We start from the raw sequence: 18836 nt of genomic DNA, 5'->3' as shown, positions 1-18836 counted from the left end.
CGTTTCCCTGCTTCCCGGCTCCCACCTGGCAGAGCTTGGTGCCGGCTTTACCTCCCCCCACACACCCCTTCACCATCAGCCTCCCTCCCCCGCATCTACCTAAATTCCACCGTCTTATAAATCAGGTCAGGTCCCATACTCAATCCAAGGAAGTGGGCCTGTTCAAATGCATTTTCAATGATCTCTCAATTTCTGAGCTTTGTTTAACACCGTACACGTCACAGCAGCGAGCAACCATTGTGTCTTCCTGGCGTTGTTTCCATGATGGTCCAGCTGTGAAGGGAGTGGGCGCTCCTGGGAGGACTGCACCTCCTGCCTCCTCAGCAGTGACCATTCAGTCCGGCCCCCCCAGCAGCCATGCAAGTTCCTTCTCATTTAATAAAACAGTTTATTACCTTGTTAATAAACTGTTTGTTTCATTTTTTGCTCCATGCTTGAAGTCACAGGTTTTCAGCTTGGCCTAACACCAATTCATCCCCTGCTTTTTTTCCCCCTTTGTCTCCATAGAGTTGGTGCCATTAAAGTCTGTGATTCTGTGCTTTATTTTTCCTGGAGTTTCACCACATTAAGACCTATTTTTCCGACAGTTCTGACAGCCTGTAGCACCTTTCACTGTGAGTTAAAGGAGAGGAACAGAGGCTATGGGGATAGTGTTCCAGCTTCTCCCCAAGCAGCTTTTCTGTCTTTTTGATGAGAAACTGTGTGAAGGAAGGTCATGTAGCTAACGACTGTCTGCCTGGGCTCAGAAAGGTTATACCCACGCGTGGGGCTGGGCTGGGATTGGCCCATCGAGACTCAGCTACCCTACCCATTACCTACAAGTTAATAACGTCCTCTCTGCAGACTGTGCAGAGCTACAATCTGATTTATGGGGGCTGGTTCTTCCTAGTGGTCGTTCAGCTGTGTCCCTGGTGTCGGAGGGCTGAGATGTCAGATGCCACCTGTGTATCTCAGTGACCCGCTACGCCTGCAGGAAGGCCACAGTGCACTTGACACGGTCAACTGCAGTTCCACTTGGCACAACTCCCCTCATATTTCTAAGTGTAAGCTTTGAAGATGAGTCTATTTTACATGAAGTTTTTTAAGGGCAGCTAAAGAAACAAGAGTCATACAGGCTGCATGGAAGAAGTAAAATAAATGATTGTTCTTTGCAGGTAACATGATCACTTCTGTGCAAAATACTCAGGAGTTTGCAAACTGCTCTTAGAACCAGTGAGTATATTTGGAAGGTTGTAGAGTGCAATGTCAGTATTTAAAAAATCAATTGTATGTTGGCCCTGGCCGGTGGCTCAGTTGGTTAGAGCATTGTCCCGGTGCACCAAGGTTGCAGGTTTGATCTCAGGTCAGGCACATGCAAGAAGCAACCAATGAATCCATCAATAAGTGGAACAGCAACTCGATATGTGGCTCTCTCTCTCTCTCTCTCTCTGCTTCGTTCTCTCTTAAATTAATTTTTAATGTTTTTTAAATTTTTTGAAAAATCAATTGTATGTTTATAATATCAACAAACAAATTGCATAAATACTATTTAAAATAGCTTTTAAAAACATGAAATAAGTAGAGCTAAATGTAAGGAAGTGTGGGGAAAGCCATACAATCTAAATTCTAAAACACTCCGGAGTATATGAAATGACCGACATAAATGAAGAGCAATGCACTGCTCAGGGTCTGAGAGACTCCACATTAACAGGTCAGTTCCAGCGAACTGGCCGGAAGCTACAGCGCAGCTCCACACCGAACCCAAGGCTCCTTGTAGAAGCGGGCAGGCTCTTTTAAAAATATATCTGGAAATGAAGGACCTGGAAAACCAAAAGAATTTCAAAGAAAGTTGTGGCATACTGTCTGATTGATAAGCTTACTGTAAAGCTGTACTGTCAAGACCATGTGGAATTGCTGGTAAGGACAGACATACAGGCCTTGAAACAGAGCAGAGACCAGAGTAGATCTACTATGTATATGGCAGCTGCTTTCCAACAGGGTGCCAGGCAATCATTGGGGGAAAGGCTGAGAGAGGGAGGCCCCGGTGGAGCCTTTAGCAGAGAGAAGGCAGCCGTGAGGTGAGCGTGGCGTCTTCAGGAGGGTGAGGAGCAGGAGGGTGTGTGTCTTTATTTCACCCTGGCCCTTGATGCATCAGGACGACCTTCCCCCTACCCCCCTCGGCCGTACACAGCCCCTTCCCGACAGGCGTTCACTGCTGTGCAGTCTCTAACTGCCCACCTCTGTGAAAGGCAGTGCCCCTCAGCAGTCCCAGTGACGCAGGCCGGGGTCCGTCCCCCGCAGCACACCTGAGAGCTTCCGGGGTCTCAGCCATGGGTCTCTAATGGGCAGGGTTTCGAGTGAAGGTACCATTACACAGGACTCCAGCTCTGCAGAGATTCCCAGCGCACTTCGTAAAGAGCCCCTCCCATCGAACAGCTTCCAGAAGGGCCTGCAGACACGAGAAGGGGCTGCTGCTGGGGCTCTGGGCATCCAGTCCTAGGGTGACTCTCCCTCGCTGTCCTCAAGGCTGCCACTGAGTTGAAGGTCATTTTCTTGACACAAAGTATGCCCCTGTCTCTCTCCCAGTCCTCATCCCAGTGACGTCCTTGCCCTCATTCTCCAGGCCCTTCTCACTCGCCCCCTAGTTACAAAAATAAATAACGGCGCTCAGCCTTTGTTCCTTTGTTGACTAGAAACCAGAAACATGCGCGGGGAGGGGAACGTGGGATTTGAGAGTGAAACCACAGCTCGCAGGGAGCCCCACTCTCCGGGGGAAGCAAACCCTGTCCTGTGTGAACACACATGTCCCAAGCCCCTTACATTTGTTTTATTTTACCCGCTATCACCCTAGAGAGAAATCACACCCTTCAGACGCTCTGTTTCTGCGTTCGCTCGGCCCTCCATGTGAGCAGCTCAATTCCAAATCTTTGGGGAACGCTGTCCAAGGTGAAAATGAGCTCGTATCTGAGGCCAGCAAGGCCTGGGGGTTGCGGATAGTTGTCCATAGACCCTGGGACCTTCTGAATTCATTTGCAAAAGTTTGTGTGTACATCGGGTGTCCCCCAAAGGCATACACACTTTGAATGATTACAAAGGCAGTGCTTGTGTTTCAACTGTGTTTTCAAACTTCCAGAAGCATTTTAGGATGAGTTCCCCTTGTTCGAAACTCAGCCTGCCTGAAAAGCAGGAAACATCAACGAGCTATCAGCTGTAAGTGTGTGACATGTTTTGGGGACACCTTGTCTATATGATCATTTGTTCAAGATAGGGTCCACAACTTCCATCCAATGCTCAAAGGGGCCTCGTATTCAAAAGAGGTTAAGAACCGGCCGTTTCAATAATTTGAATCGGTCAGTTACATATCCAGCCTTTCAAGCCAGCTTCCCTGGGCGGAAAGCGCTCACTGCACTCCTCCCGCCTCCCGAGGCCTCTGGGTGGCGCTTCAGGAAGTTCTCCTGCTTCCTCATCCCAAAGGCCAGCTTGGCAACTCTCCTAGAATCCAGCTATGTTCCTCCAGCAGCTCCTAAGGGTCCATTTTCTCTAAACTGGGTGAAATGGTCTGAATTCCTTAATACTTCCAGCTCTGCTCCAGCATTAAATGGAGAACCTCGAGCAAAATGTTGTGGAAGAGAAAAATGTAGTGAGCTGGGTAAAGATGATTTCTCAGTAACATATTAATTAACTTTATGTCCATAGATTTCTATAGTCATTGGGGACAATCACTTTCCTATGCAGAGATAAGCTGTCTTATTTGCAGTATTGATTTGTTTGAAGAATCCTTTTTTTTTTCTCATAAAAAATTGCCGCAGTCTTTGGTGCAGCCCTCATCCCAATTATCACACAATTTACCGAGTGGAATCTAATTGAATGGAGTTTTATTTTGCTAAGAATTAAATTTATTATAAAAGGTAAACTAGGGAAACACGCCTAATGAAGGAAGCCTTTGAAGAAGTCACTGTCCCCTGTGGCTCTTTTCACGGGGAAATTTCATGTCGGTATCGGAGGCTTTGAAGTCTATGGCTACCTGGACCTGAGCGGGGCCATAAAAGGAAAGGCTCCAGGACCCTTAAAGCCACCTCGTCACAATGCAAATTCTCTCCGCCTCCCGCAGGAGCCCATCCTACAGACTGGAACACTCAGAAGTGGGAGTGGGCTTGGTCAGGATCACGCGGTCTATCAGTTAGGATGTGGCTGCAAACAAGACAAAACCTCAGCTAACAGTGGCTTCAACACGGAAGGACTTATTTGGGGTCCCACATAGATGCCAGGGGAGCAGCCGGGGCTGCAATGGTGGTCCCTGCTCCTAAAGTCCTGGACTGTGTGCAGCTTTCATTTTCATGGCCTCCCCAGGAGCCTCAGGCAGGGACGGCATCTCATCCCCCTGCCGGCCAGGCAGCACAGCGCAGGAAGGCGAAGGGCCAAGGGTGTGCCCGGGCTCAGCCCCGCCTCAAGGAGCCGTCCCCAGAGTCACAGCCCAGACTCTCACTGTCACAGCTGTCACAGGACCAGTCACCGTGCAGCTTGCTGAGTAATGTCCTCTTTCACTGAATGCTTTTGGTGCCATAAACACACACATCCACACATCTACACAACACACCCCCACACACATGCATACACATTCACACACCCTCCACACATACAAATACATACACACACACACATCTACACATCCACACATCTACACAACACACCCCCACACACATGTATACACATTCACACATACACACATCTACACAACCACATCCCGACACACACATCTACACATCCACACATCTACACAACCACACACACATGCATACACATTCACACATACACACACACACACACACACATCTACACATCCACACATCTACACAACCACACTCCCACACACATGCATACACATTCACACATACACACACACACACACATCTACACATCCACACATCTACACAACCACACACACATCTACACAACCACATCCCCTCATATATGCATACACATCCACACACACTCCACACATACAAATACACACCACACACACATCTACACATCCACACATCTACACAACACACCCCCACACACATGCATACACATTCACACACACTCCACACATACAAATACATACACACACACACATCTACACATCCACACATCTACACAACACACCCCCACACACATGTATACACATTCACACATACACACATCTACACAACCACATCCCGACATATATGCATACACATCCACACACACTCCACACATACAAATACACACCACACACACATCTACACATCCACACATCTACACAACCACACTCCCACACACATGCATACACATTCACACATACACACACACACACACACACCTACACATCCACACATCTACACAACCACGCACATATCTACACAACCACATCCCCACCCATATGCATACACATCCACACACACTCCACACATACAAATACACACCACACCTACACATCTACACATACCACACACACATCTACACAACCACATCCACACACCACACGAATACCCTTCACACACATACGCATATTCACACCATACAAACTTCTATACACACTACACACACACCACACACATTCACATCACACACACATCCACACAATCGTGCACACATCCACACACACAAACACACATGCCCACACACACTGGCCGTGGCGGAGAGTGTGAGGAAAGGCCCTCCTGATGTGAGTGTGAGTCAGTACAATCTTTGGGAAAGAAATTGTGCAGTGTTACAAGACTTCGAGTGTACGTTCTTCCTAACACAGCAGTTCTACTTGTGAGAATTCCGTCTAAAGAAGTCGTCAGAGCTGTGTGCTCAGCAAGCAGGTGCTTATCATTGCATAATTGAAGATAATCTAAAATTAAAAACAACCTAATTAGTTAACAACGTGTTACTGATTAAAGCTGTTAGGACAGCTCCAAAGAAAATTCTATACATGCCTTAGCCTCTTTATGTGTAAGGAAATAGTGGGTGATAGAACAATAGTTACGATGTGTTAAATCCCAAGTGCGCTCTAAGTAGACCGCAGGCCCAGCTCCGTGTAAATGATGTGCGCAGGCTCGCCCATATCCAGCTGCACAGGAGAAAAGCTGGAACCATGTACATCAGGCTGGCGAAGGACCGCTGCCTCGGCTGTTAGAATTACAGTATTGGAGATGGCTTTTATTTTTACATTTGATCTTTCTTACATTTTCCACCTAAAAAAAATGATTATACGTTGTTCTCGTTATTAGGAAAACATAATGCTTTATTGCTAAGGCTATAACTCACTTCATGATGCCAGACAGATAATATGTTACTGTATGTTTATATTTTTAGAATCTGTAGACAGAAGACCAGACAAATACATTAAGTCAAGAACATGCTGGAGGTAGATGGTCTCTGGGAGGCGAAGAAGCTCATCTCTCATTTTGCTCTTGGTGGCTGATTTATTTCCTGAGCATCCCTGGGCGATCCGTCAGCGCAGCCGCACTGCTGGGGAAAAGGATGTCTTACCAGCAGCTGCGGGTAGAACTGCTGAACTATGGAGTTAAAGGGTATAAAGCAATCAAAAACCCGTACTTCTAAGCTACTGAGCACACAGAACGTTGTTGCAAACTTCTCCGAGGAGGAAAGCACCACCGCCCCTGGAGCCCTTCTGCCTCTGCACCCATAGTTCCCAGGATCGGTGGTTTCTCTTTCGCTGAAGTCTACACGGGAGCGCGGGTGAAGGGGCCACGCCGAACGCGCCCCCACCTCCCCTCCACACACACACGGCCTGGGTCTGTGCTCACGGGGAGCCTGCGTTACTGCCCGCACAGTGTCACTCACTGTGTTTACTCTTCAGCAGAACACTCTCTGCTTCAGACCATCGGTCCAGCCCCAGGGGCGCGTCAACGTGGTGAGTGAGTGGCCGTGAGCGTGCCCACAGCCTCACCGTGGTGTGTTTCTCCGGCCGCCTGTGCAGAGGGACTGAGCCACGTCGGTGCCATTGACAAGGGGGATGAGAACGCCATGTTTCCTTTATCGCTGCCGCCTGACAGGTTGGAGGAAGTGCAGGCCTATACTCTGCACAAAGCAGGCACTCTGCGTCACACAGCGGCCGCGTGTCCGCGTTGATGAAGGCGTCCCTTCGCATAAGAGCCAACGCAGCCAGCGGCTCAGCGGTGAGATCCACGCAGAGGTCAGAGGAAATGCATCGAGAGGCATGAGCAGACACGCGAGGCGTCTGCGAGTCCATAGCCAGACCCGTGGCCCAATCCACGCAGCCGCTGCCCCGTGGCGAACTTCAGTCCTGCATCGTTTTATTTGTGCTGCACTGGCTACGGCACGTTTGTGTAAGAGATTTTAAACCCAGTGGGTGGCCAGGGCCCGAGGAGCGTTTCCTGCTCTGCGGGGCTTGCTGAGCTCCGATGCTGCTGCTCGTATTTAGGGAGGCTGTGCTGGCAACCAGGCCTGCTCCTCACCCACAGGCACGGCGCCCCGGGCCTGCCAGCACTTCCCCTTGGTCACAATGTCTCTCAGAATGACGGCGCAGGCCCCTGGGACAAGGGGGAGAGGGCAGAATCTGGAACCGGAGCCAGGAGTGAGTGGTGTAAGGCGAAGTTCATTATCATTATCTCCGTTGTCATCCCCGAGGAGACAGTGGCTTCAACCGACGGTCTGATAATACGCATCCGGCCCTAACCGCGGGACCAGAGTGGGGGTTCAGGGCCAAGCCCCGGGCATTGGTGTCTGTCTCCAGCCCAGGCTTTGGCAGGTCCTTCCGTGGTTACAGGCATCGCGAGCCCATTCATCTGCGCGGCGTGGTTCGCACCTGGTCACCTGGAACTAACCGCCGTCTCCCTGAGCGAAGGGTCTAAACATGAATGCAGCGCCAAGCACGACACGGAAGAGTCTGTGCGTGGTCCATGCCAGATGGTCGCTGTCACTAATGCAAACACTTGAACATTCCGGAAACAGCCCTGGGCCTCTGCATGTTCCGTAGGACCTTCAAACCGAGCCTGGCCTGCTAGTGGGTGGTGGGTGGCATAGAGGAGACCTAGGACTAGAGCCCGGCCACCGGTACGCGCTACTGCAGGGGCGGAGTGGGTGGGGTTTGGCCCAAGGGCCTGGGGGTCTCCAGGGTGACCTAGCGGACGGGCTGTAGGGTTGGTGGAGACACGCGCCCGCTTGCTGGGCCCCATCTGCTTCCAGGCCATAAATCCAGGCCTACCTGGTCCCTGCCCTGCCTAAAGCCTCAGGCTTACCCTGGGCCCCTGGTCAGATAAAAGGAAGCCATGTGGGTGAGCCCTCAACCCCTGCACATCAACAGTGAAAACCAGTGAGCCCCAAATTCAGCATGCAGAACAAAGTGTCCTTTCCGTACGGAGGGGCCAGGAATCATTGAAAACCACAGTTTAAGGGGCCCAAGGGCACCGGTGGGCAGTTAGGGGACCAGGTGTCTCAGGGGAACCACAGGGCACCAGCCCCTCCAGGGCATCAGCCCCCCAACAGGGCAGCCAGCCCCCTGACAGGGCACCAGCCCCCGCAACAAGGCAGCCAGCCCCCCACACACACAGGGCAGCCAGCTCCACTGGCCCCTCCCCTCACCCAATGGGCTGCCAGGCACCTATGACCTGAGGGTGTGGACTTCCTGACTGCTGCCCATGCAGGGTCTCCCCTGGCAACCACGTGTCAGGGTGCAGGAGATGGGCCTGGAGGATGTTGTGCTCGGGGAAGTCAGTCAGAGAAGGACAAATACCACACCATCTCCCTTACATGTGGGAACTAAAGAACAAAATAAACTGACCAACAAAACCAAAACAGGCTCATAGATTCGGCAACCAGACCTACTGCTGCCAGAGGGGAGGGGGCTGGGGGCTGGTGCCTGGGTGAGAGAGGTGAAGGGACTGAGAGGGACAGCTTGGTGGTGGCAGAGAGCCTTGGGGATGTAACGCACCGCACAGGAATAGAGCTGAGACTAGTGTAATGACTGTGGATGGTGCCCGGTGGGTACTGGGACTATTTGGGGGGACACTTTGTGAAATACATGACTGTCTAGTCCAGGGGTGGGCAAACTTTTTGACTCGAGGGCCACAATGGGTTCTTAAACTGGACCGGAGGGCCGGAACAAAAGCATGGATGGAGTGTTTGTGTGAACTAATATAAATTCAAAGTAAACATCATTACATAAAAGGGTACGGTCTTTTTTTTTTTTTTAGTTTTATTCATTTCAAACGGGCTGGATCCTGCCCGCAGGCCGTAGTTTGCCCATGGCTGGGCTAGGCACTGTGCTGTACACCTGAAACTAATACAAAAATAATATTGAAAGTGAACTGCAATTGGGAAAACATTTTAGGGAAGAGGCGGGATGGGAAGAGAATAACTGAACAGCTTGTACGCATGTGTGCATAGCCCATGGGCACAGACAATAGGGCAGTGGTTCTCAACCTTCCTAACGTCACGACCCTTTAATACAGTTCCTCATGTTGTGGTGACCCCCAATTTCATTGTTACCAATTGAACATAATTAAAGCATAGTGATCAATCACAAAAACAATATGTAATTATATGTGTGTTTTCCGATGGTCTTAGGCAACCCCTGTGAAAGGGTCATTCGACCCCCAAAGGGGTTGCGACCCATAGGTTGAGAACCGCTGCAATAGGGCGATAAGGGTCTGAGGAGGGTGGGAGTGGGGAGGAGGGGGTCTAGGGAAAGGAGGAGGGGGGTATATGTAATACTTTCAACAATAAAAATAATTTTTTTAAGAGCTCGAGCCTGAGAACCACACTGCCTTGGCTCAAATCTGGCTCTGCTGTGGCACGGTAGCAAGTTTCTCACCTCTCTGACCTTCATGTTCTCATTTATGCATTGAAGAGAGCGAAGCCCCCATTTCACGGAGTGATCATAAGAAATAAGTTAATATACATCATTTGGAGCAGTGCCAACCACTTGATAAATTACTAATAAATATGAGCTGTTATTATCAGACCGAGGGGTCGGGGCAGTGTGGACAATGACATGCTCCGAGAGCTATGCCCCAGGATTCCTGGGTCCAGCTGCCGTCAGTCACTGAATGTGAATGCGCTGTTTCTATCCCATGAAGCCTCACCCAGGTGTGAAGTGTCTGGAGGGGACCCCGGGCCTGGAAGGGAAGTCTCCATCCTCTAAGGACAGTCCTCAGCTGGCCCCTCGGGAAATGTTTCCCAGTGCTCCCCAGGCTCAGGGGCCCGGTCAGTGATGTCACAGAAATCCGCTTGGCAGGGCGCCTGCTGTGTGGAGTGTCCACTGTGAGTCCCCTGGAGGCCCCTCGCCGTGAGCCCACACCCGACGGAAGTTCTTGAGCCTGTGAGCAGCAGTGATATGTGTGTGAGCAGTGATGATGTCGGGCGGAGCAGGGAAGAGATTTTATTTCCTCCTTTCACTCCTGTAGTTTCTAACTCTGTCACAATGGATGGCTTTGAAGAAAACTTACCTGCCTGCATAGATAGATAGATAGATAGATAGATAGATAGATAGATAGATAGATAGATAGATACTTTTATAAGCAAAGAAACCAACTTGCAACTCTCTGAAAATGGAAGTGCCGGCTCAGAAGGGCCGAGGCCATACGCGAAGACCCTATTTTGTGGGGATTGAAGGAAAGGGAGGCAAGACACAGGGAGAGTCATGGAAGCAGTGAGGGTGGCACAGGGACGCGCTGCGAGGCTGGGGTCTGGGATGAGCGCGGTGGGCAGGCACAGGGCCACACAGAGCCACGCGCTCTACCTGTGCCCCCCACGGATGCGGGAGGGACGGAAGGTGTCCGGATAGAGACGGAGAGCAGCGATTATCAGGGGGTGCTGCCCCCACAGCAGTGCCCTTGGTCCTGCCTGGCTCCCGGCAGTCAGAGCCAACTCTAGCCCAATGCCCGGCCCCGCCCTGGCATCCAGACGTCCTGGTGAAGGAGCTGGAACACAGCCCTGGGCGCTTGGGCACAGGGGAAGCTGGTTCCCAGTGCCAGGCCTCCCTGGAGCCAGGCTGGCTCAGATTGGCACCCAGCCCGAGACCAGCCCCCTGTTACCCCAGGGGGCCTCCTTCCCCCTGTGACCCTGCACCTGGGACCCTGGGCGGAGCCACCCTCCCCTCTCCTAGGCCGCAGCTGGGGCCGGGGCCTGCGCTGGACCTCAGGACTGAGGGCAGCTTCGCCCTAAGAGCATGGATTTCTCTCATGATCCCCATTTCTACGGTGGGTCTCTAACAAGAGAAACTGTCAACAAGGAAATGTCCAAAGCAGATATGCCCTCCTGCGTTTCCACGGGTCTTCGCTTTCATTTGCTTCCCATCTCTGTTGCCATCATCTCACTTGTATGAAGATAAAATAATAGTCAGACTCATAGAAACAGTCTAGTGTGGGCTCCCAAGGGCGGGGAGGGCGGGGAGGGCGGGGGCATGGGACAGGCTGGGGAAGGTGGGAGCTTCAGTCATGCCCGATGCACAGCTGCTGGAGCTCCGCTGACTATTTTTAACTGCATTGCTTTGCTTCTTGTACTGAACTGCAGGCCGTTGTATATTCTGGTACCCGTCCAGGCACCGATTTCTCCGCATTCTGCGGCTTTCTTTCCGTCTGTGGAAGGATGTCTCTGGAGAAGCAGAAGTGTCTACTCCGGTTCCCTGGGAGCGGAGCCTCCGCGTCCTACCTGAGAACCCCCTGCCAGTGTGACTCACATGCATGTCTCCTACATTTTCTCCTAGAAATCTGACCGTTTCAGCTCTTGAGTGGATGTTTCTTCTTTCCACGTGGCCATCCCCTGTGTCCAGCACTGTGCATTGAAAGTCTCCTTCTTCTCCGTTTAACTCCCTGGAGAATCAGCTTGCTCTGTGGGTTTGGTTCTTTATCTGGTCTCTTACCCTGTTCCACTGGCCTGTTACTGGAGAGAAGCGTGGATGGTCTTTCTGCACGGCTAGCAGGAGGGAGATCTTTACGATACCTCGAGGAAAGGAGTTTTCTGAGACTCACACGGGAGGATGAGTGATTTTTATTTGCGTGGAACGACATCTCTGGGTTTCCCGTCACCCAGTCCTGGGAGAAGGCAGCTGGGGATTCAGCAGAGCTAGGAGCAAAGCCAGCGTCCAGAGGCTGGGTTCCATGGGAACTGGGTCTGGTTTGGCACGAGGCTAGTTGCAGTCCACTAGTCCTTGTGTGGGTGAACATAGGGGACCCAAGAGCGCGTGCCCCCTGCAACCAGAGTCCCATGAGAACCAAGAGCGCAGGAGAGCGAACTCCTTAGCGTAGGAGCTTAAGTATCTCAAATCTTCCAGCTCTTGCCGTGGCCATGCCTACCCGGTCCAATGACCTGTCCCCAGGTGTGACTGACAGACAAGCACCTTCCCTTCGTCACCCAGACTTCACGGGGCATGCTTCTCTTCTTCCCCTGCTACTCCCTTCCCGCAGGGGTCAGTGGGGAAGACCTGGGGGAGCATTAAACTCCAGCTTCATGGAAAAGCTGTATGATGAGTGCCTGTCCTATTTGCCCTTCCCTACTCCTCTCCAGTTATTCGTCACTAGGTTACATTACAATAGTATCAGAGCCTCATGTCCATTCTTATGACAATACTATACTCTTGATTGCTTCACAGTAAGTCTTGAAACCAGCTCCTGTAACTCCTCCAACTTTGCTCTTTCCTTTCAGGATTGTTTTGACAATTGAGAGTTCTTCGCAGATTTATGTAAATTTAGAATCAGCTTATCGTATTTACAGAATAGCCAGATAGAATTTGGACTAGGATTGCCTTGAATCCAAATGTCAATTATGGGAAGAATTGTTGTGGAAATAATACTGAGTCTTCCAGTCCAGGGACATAGTATATTTCTTCAGGCACTTATGTAATCTCAAATTTAACTTTAAAACAACTTAGGTTGTTTTCAGTGTATAGGTTGAGCATATATATTGTTAAATGTATTTGTAAGCATGTCATTGTTTGATGCCAATATGAAACTCATTATTTTCTTAGTGCCTCGTGTGAGGAGGTATTGCCATGTCCTATGACCAAGGATGTTAACTGCGGTCAAGTGGCTACTTTCTGCTAGATTTCTCCACGGTAAGGATACTATTTATTTTTTCTAATGTAATTAATTACTATCTTGTAAGGGAGGTGCCTTAAATCTATGCAAACACCCGCTCCTCATAATACTTTGATCACTCATCGTAGTGTCTGTCCATCATTCTGGACTGCAACAATGTTTGTGGTGCTTGCCCAATGCCGTTATGTCTGCCCCATCATTCCTTCTGCATGTTTTCATTAGAATTCCAATATAAGAGAGAATTGGTCCTGTCCTCCATTTGTGTGTATGAATACGGAATCACATTTACTTACTGTATCTGTAGCTACATGTTCCTGACTCTCATCTACTTTCTTGCTCTCCTTGTTCCAGATTTGGTCCCTGATAGAAGAAGCTCATTCTCCAGTAAATTGTTCAAGAAGGGCTTATGGGTACAAATCACCTTCCCTCTTCTATGTCAGAAACTGTTTCCCAGTAGCCTTGGTACATTTTTTAAAACAATTTCATTTTTACCTTCCTCTGTGTTCCTTTCTGAAAAATCGGATGACACTCTAAGACTTTTATATTTGTAAATTACTTGAGCTTTTGCTTGAGGCCTTGAGAAATGTCCCTTCGTCTTGGGAACCTAAAAGTCTTGCTACGATGCATCTCGAGCTTGGTCATTCCAAGTTCACGTTCCAGGACCTGGTGAGTCCTCTCAATGCACGGATTGAAGTCATCGCTATTCTTTTTTTCTGAAAAGTCTTCTTGGGCTAGAATTGTTTTTCTGTTATTGTTGTTTTTCTTGGGTTATAGTTTTTAAAATTCATCCTATTGTTCTGTTTTACCCAAAATATAAATGTTGTTTCTACTTTGCCTGTTTTCCTTTTTCAGTATTTTTTCTGATTCTTTTCATTTTTTTACTTCATTTTGAAATTATTTTTATTATCATCTCATCTCTCTTCAATGATTCCCATTAAATTTCCATTTGAGTCTGTACCTTGTCATTTATTGTTATAATTTGAGATAGTTTTGTATTTTCTTTCATTTCTTTTCTAATTTCTCTATTTATTGATTTTTGAGAGCGAGAGAGAGAAAACATCCATTTGTGTTGTTCCACTTATTTAGGCACTCACTGCTTAATTCTTGTGTGTCCCCTGACCAGCGTGCGAACTCCCATCCTTGGTGCATCAGGACGATGCTCTAACCCAGTGGTCGGCAAACTGCGGCTCGGCGAACCGCGGCTCGTGAGCCACATGCGGCTCTTTGGCCCCTTGAGTGTGGGTTTGCCGACCGCGGCTCTAACCAACTGAGCTCCCTGGCAGACGCCATTTCTTTCTAATTTCGGCGAACTCCCTTTCTGTCTCTTCCTGGTGTCTTGTTTGTGCGTTCACATCTGTCACAGTGTCTCAGGTTCTTCCTCCAGGTGCCTTTCCCACCCAGCAGCGCTCCGGGAGTCCACGTGATGGCATCTGTCTTATCGTGTCCTGTGCCTCCGGGTGCTTCTCAGGCGGGGACTTCCCGTAGCTGATGTGGGCGGAAGGGGATTTGGGTGGGTTTTTGGGCGATAGCTTGTAGGGACCTGTTAAGATGGTACTGTTCATTTTGTGGGATGGAAGTGGTTTGCAAAATTCCTAATTTAACAACGCCCACTTCTTTAGGAAAGCCAAGTTCAGGAACGGTGTCGGATTTCATTGCATTTATTTATTTTTTACTGGGGAAGGGGTGTCCCTTCTGACTTTGTGGTGTTCTCTTGTCTTAAAATTTCCCCCTTTGCTGTTTGCCCTTTACCACTAAATTGCCAAGGTCACGTGTCCCTTCCTTTTTTTGGCATTTTCTTTCCTCCCCCAAAAGCTATTCATGTTGAAGTTTGCCCCTCCAATCTGTGCGGCCTTGTGAGGCCTCCCAGCGACCCGGACCACCCTTGGTGGTTCCAGGTTTAGGATCCAGGAGCCTTCCTGGCGGGGTGGGTTTCGGTTCAACCCCAGGCCAGGCTCCCTCCCTCCCTGCCCTTCTGATTGGCCTGTTTGCTTCTCACAGAGCAGAAGCAGAGTGTGAATGGGGAAGGAGCATAAGGCAGCAGACCCCAGATTGCAGCATTCCCTCTCTTTCCTACCTATTGGAAGTTCGGGCATTTTCCGTTGTGCTGAGGGTGTGGGTTTGTGTTCTGTATTTTCCCTTCCTTCTTGTTCTCCTTTATTTCTGGAGAAAAATTGGGGTGATGGAAACCTACTCTCTTGCCACTGTCTTCAGCTACCCAGGCACCCTGACTTGTTCTTTGTTGTTGTTGTTGTTAACCCTCACCCGAGGATATTTTTCCATTGATTTTTAGAGAGAGTGAAAGAGAGAGGGAAAGACAGAGAGAAACATCGATGTGAGAGAAACACATCGATTGGTTGCCTTCTGCAACAGCCCTGACCAGGGCCGGTACCAGGGAGGAGCCTGCAATCAAGGTAAGTGCCCTTGACCAGAATCGAACCCGGGATCCTTTGGTCCACAGGCCAATGCTCTATCCAACTGAACCACAGCAGCCAGGGCCTAATTATGTCCTTAATGATACTTACTGGTACTTAAGAGTCTCTTCTTTGTTTTTAAACCTTTTGAAGTTATATTTTTAGTTCTTTCTACTCACATAGCATAATTTCCTTATAAATGCTGCTTTATCTGCCCCTCCTCCAATTTCCTTATGCTGTGCTTTTTTTGAAACTATGGGCTATTTAGAAGAATCTTGTTCAATTTCCAAATATTGGAGGGATTTGCCAAATATATTGTTGTTATTCTGTTTGGATCCCATTGACTTCAGAGGCTGTATTTCTGTATAATTTAATTTACTTAAAGATTACTGAGAAGCATTCTTACGCCTGGACTATGTTGGTGAATATTTCGTTGTGATTGAAATGATATGATTCCGCCGATGTGGGCGGGATGTCCATGAACAGCTCACGTGGTGGACCGCACTGCACATGCATGCTGTACACTTACTGATTTTCTGTGGGTTGTCCTGTGATTACTGACAGGTAAGTGAGCGTTGGAATTCCAGCTGCAATGGTAGATTTGTCTATTTCTGTTTTCGATTCTCTTGGCTTTTGCTTTGTGAATTGGCAGCTCTGTGGTGTGCATACATGTGTAGAATCATGTCCTCTTCATGGATCCCCATGCGCGTGACCAGATCTCTCCTTGCCTGGTGGCAGCCCTTGTTCCTGAGTCTCCTGTTCGACCCAGTTATCCCCACCCGCTACCTTCCTCGAGCATCTGCTTCGTTTACTTCTAACTTAGCTGTGTCTATATGTGAAGTGTGTCTTGTAGAGAACATGCACCTGGTGTTTCCACAGTGAATTTCTCTGCATTCTGCCTTCCAAATGGGGTCTTAGCCTGTCTGCACGCAGGGCAAGTAACACTGGCGTTCATCAACCATCTTGCTGTTTGCTCATTGTCCAGTTTCCTCTTCTTCCTGTCTCTTGGGTTGAGTATATTTTCAAGTCCATTTTATTGCTACTATTACAGGCTGTCAGTCATACTTCTCCTTTTAGTGATTGTCCTATAGCTTAGAACATGCATCTTTTCCTTATCCTGGTCTGACTTCCGGCAATACTCTGCCATTTCCCATCCGATGGAAATGCCTAAAGGGTATATTTCACTTCCTCCACCCATCCTTTGTGCAATCTTGTTCATACACTTTATTTCAGCACAAACTGTACAAAACAGTATTTTCTTTCTTTAAACACCAAGTTGTCTTTTAAAGAATCTTTAAGAAAGAAAAAGCGCTTTTTAAATTCTTGATTTCTGCATTTACTAGCATGTTTGCAATGTCTAGTGTTCCTCATTTCTTTATGAAGCTCCGCCTCCCCTTCTGAATAACTTCCTTTAGCATCTGGACAATACTTCCCAAGGTGCAGTTAACCAGCCCCGGAGTCTCCCTGCATCTTCCTCTTGTTAAAATGCCTGGTGAGAACCGCTGAGCACCTCTGGTAGCCTTTCCCCGAGACTCCACCCTGGAGTTGTGGTCGTGTAGATACTGGAAAGGCCAAGCTCCCAGGCCTGCCATCCCTTCAGGACTGAAGAACTAACTTACCCAGAATCTGTATCTGGGGGTTGCTGGCAGCTCTGAGATGAACCTCTCTGTTCAGAGATTGTGCTCAGCTGAAGAGAGTCCCCTCCCCTGAGGTCTGCCTGGGGATGCCCAGATCCAATGACACCTACGCTTCTGTCCTTCCTTTAGGGCAACCCCGAGGGACCACCTCAGCACCAGGGCCCAGATCCAATGACACCTAAGCTTCTGCCCTTCCTTTAGGGCAACCTCGAGGGACCACCCCAGCACCAGGGCTCCCCATGGAATCTGCTGATGCCCTTTGGCTACTGATCACCATTCAACTCTGCGGCTATCCTTTCTGCATCCATCACTCCTGATGGGTGTTGACATCAAGGGCATAACCCAGTGAATATCTCTCATGTCAATCTGTCTTGCTGGGCCAGTGCGGCTCAGTGGTTGAGTGTCAACCCATGTACCAAGAGGTTGCTGATTTGATTTCTGGTCAGGGCACATGCCTGGGTTGTGGGCTCGATCCTCAGTAGGGGGCATGCAGGATGTTTCTCTCTCATCGATGTTTCTATCTTTCTCTCCCTCCCTCTCTTTCTAAAAATCAATACAAACATTTTTTTAAAAGAATTGAGAGAACTTTCTAAAAATAAAAAAAGTATCTGTCTTGTGGTCTGTTTTATAGGTAACCCAATCTGTGTCATTTAATGCCAGGATCGGTCTGAAGAAATGGACTCTAACCCGGTAGCTCAGTTGGATAGAGCGTTGTCCAGATGTGTTGAGGTTTTGGGTTCGATCCCAGTCAAAGCACATATAAGAATCAATAATGAATGCATGAATAAATGGAACAGCAAATCAATGTTTCCCTCTGCCCCTTCTCTCTCTCTCTAAAATCAGTCAATAAAATTTTTATTAATAATAAAATAAAATGGAAAATGAGCTGGATGCCCTGCCGGTGGGCTGGATGGCAAAAGCCATTATATTAACGACAGTCCAGCAGAGTGCTGAAACGCTCCTCAGTGGGGAGGCAGATGAGATGCCGGGAGGCAGGGAGCCCCTCACTGGGCCATGTGCAGCGCTGAGCTGTTGGGAGTGGGGGGGTGGAGGACAGCAATGACAAGGGTCACAGAATTCTATGATGGATGCATGGGCCAGAAACAGTGAGCGGCTGTGGATTACTGCTCACCAATTAGAGGCTCAGTGTGAAAGCCGAGGGCCTTTGGCAGCAGATAACAAAGGCCTGATCGTCTCTGGCCAAACGGCAGGGAAAAGCTGTGCATTGGGCCCCATCCGGGGGGCTGAGTTGCTTGGAGCCCTGTCTCACACACCAAAGGGCCGCAGGTTTGATTCCCAGTCAGGGCACATACCGAGGTTTCAGGTTCGATACCTGGCCAGGGTACCTACAGGAGGCAACCGATAAATTTTTCTCTCAAATTGGTCTCTCTCGCTCTCCCTCAAAAAGAAAAATCAGCCCTAACCGGTTTGGCTCAGTGGATAGAGTGTCAGCCTGCAGACTCAAGGGTCCCAGGTTCGATTCCGGTCAGGGGCATGTGCCTTGGTTGCCGGCACATCCCTAGTGGGGAGTGTGCAGGAGGCAGCTGATCAATGTTTTTCTCTCATCGATGTTTCTAACTCTCTATCTCTCTCCCTTCCTCTCTGTAAAAAATCAATGAAATATATTTAAAAAAAGAAAAAGAAAAATCAATGAATGAGCATGTCCTCAGATAAGGATTAAACAAACAACAACAACAAAACACTGTGTATTAGGCAGAACGTAGTAATAAGTAGAGCTCAGAGAGGTCCTCAACTCCAGCAGGATTTTTGATATTTCA

The sequence above is a fragment of the Myotis davidii genome, unplaced genomic scaffold (assembly GCF_000327345.1).
Source record: "Myotis davidii unplaced genomic scaffold, ASM32734v1 scaffold762, whole genome shotgun sequence".
Taxonomy (NCBI): Eukaryota; Metazoa; Chordata; class Mammalia; order Chiroptera; family Vespertilionidae; genus Myotis; species Myotis davidii.
Note: the sequence above shows the minus strand (reverse complement) of the source record.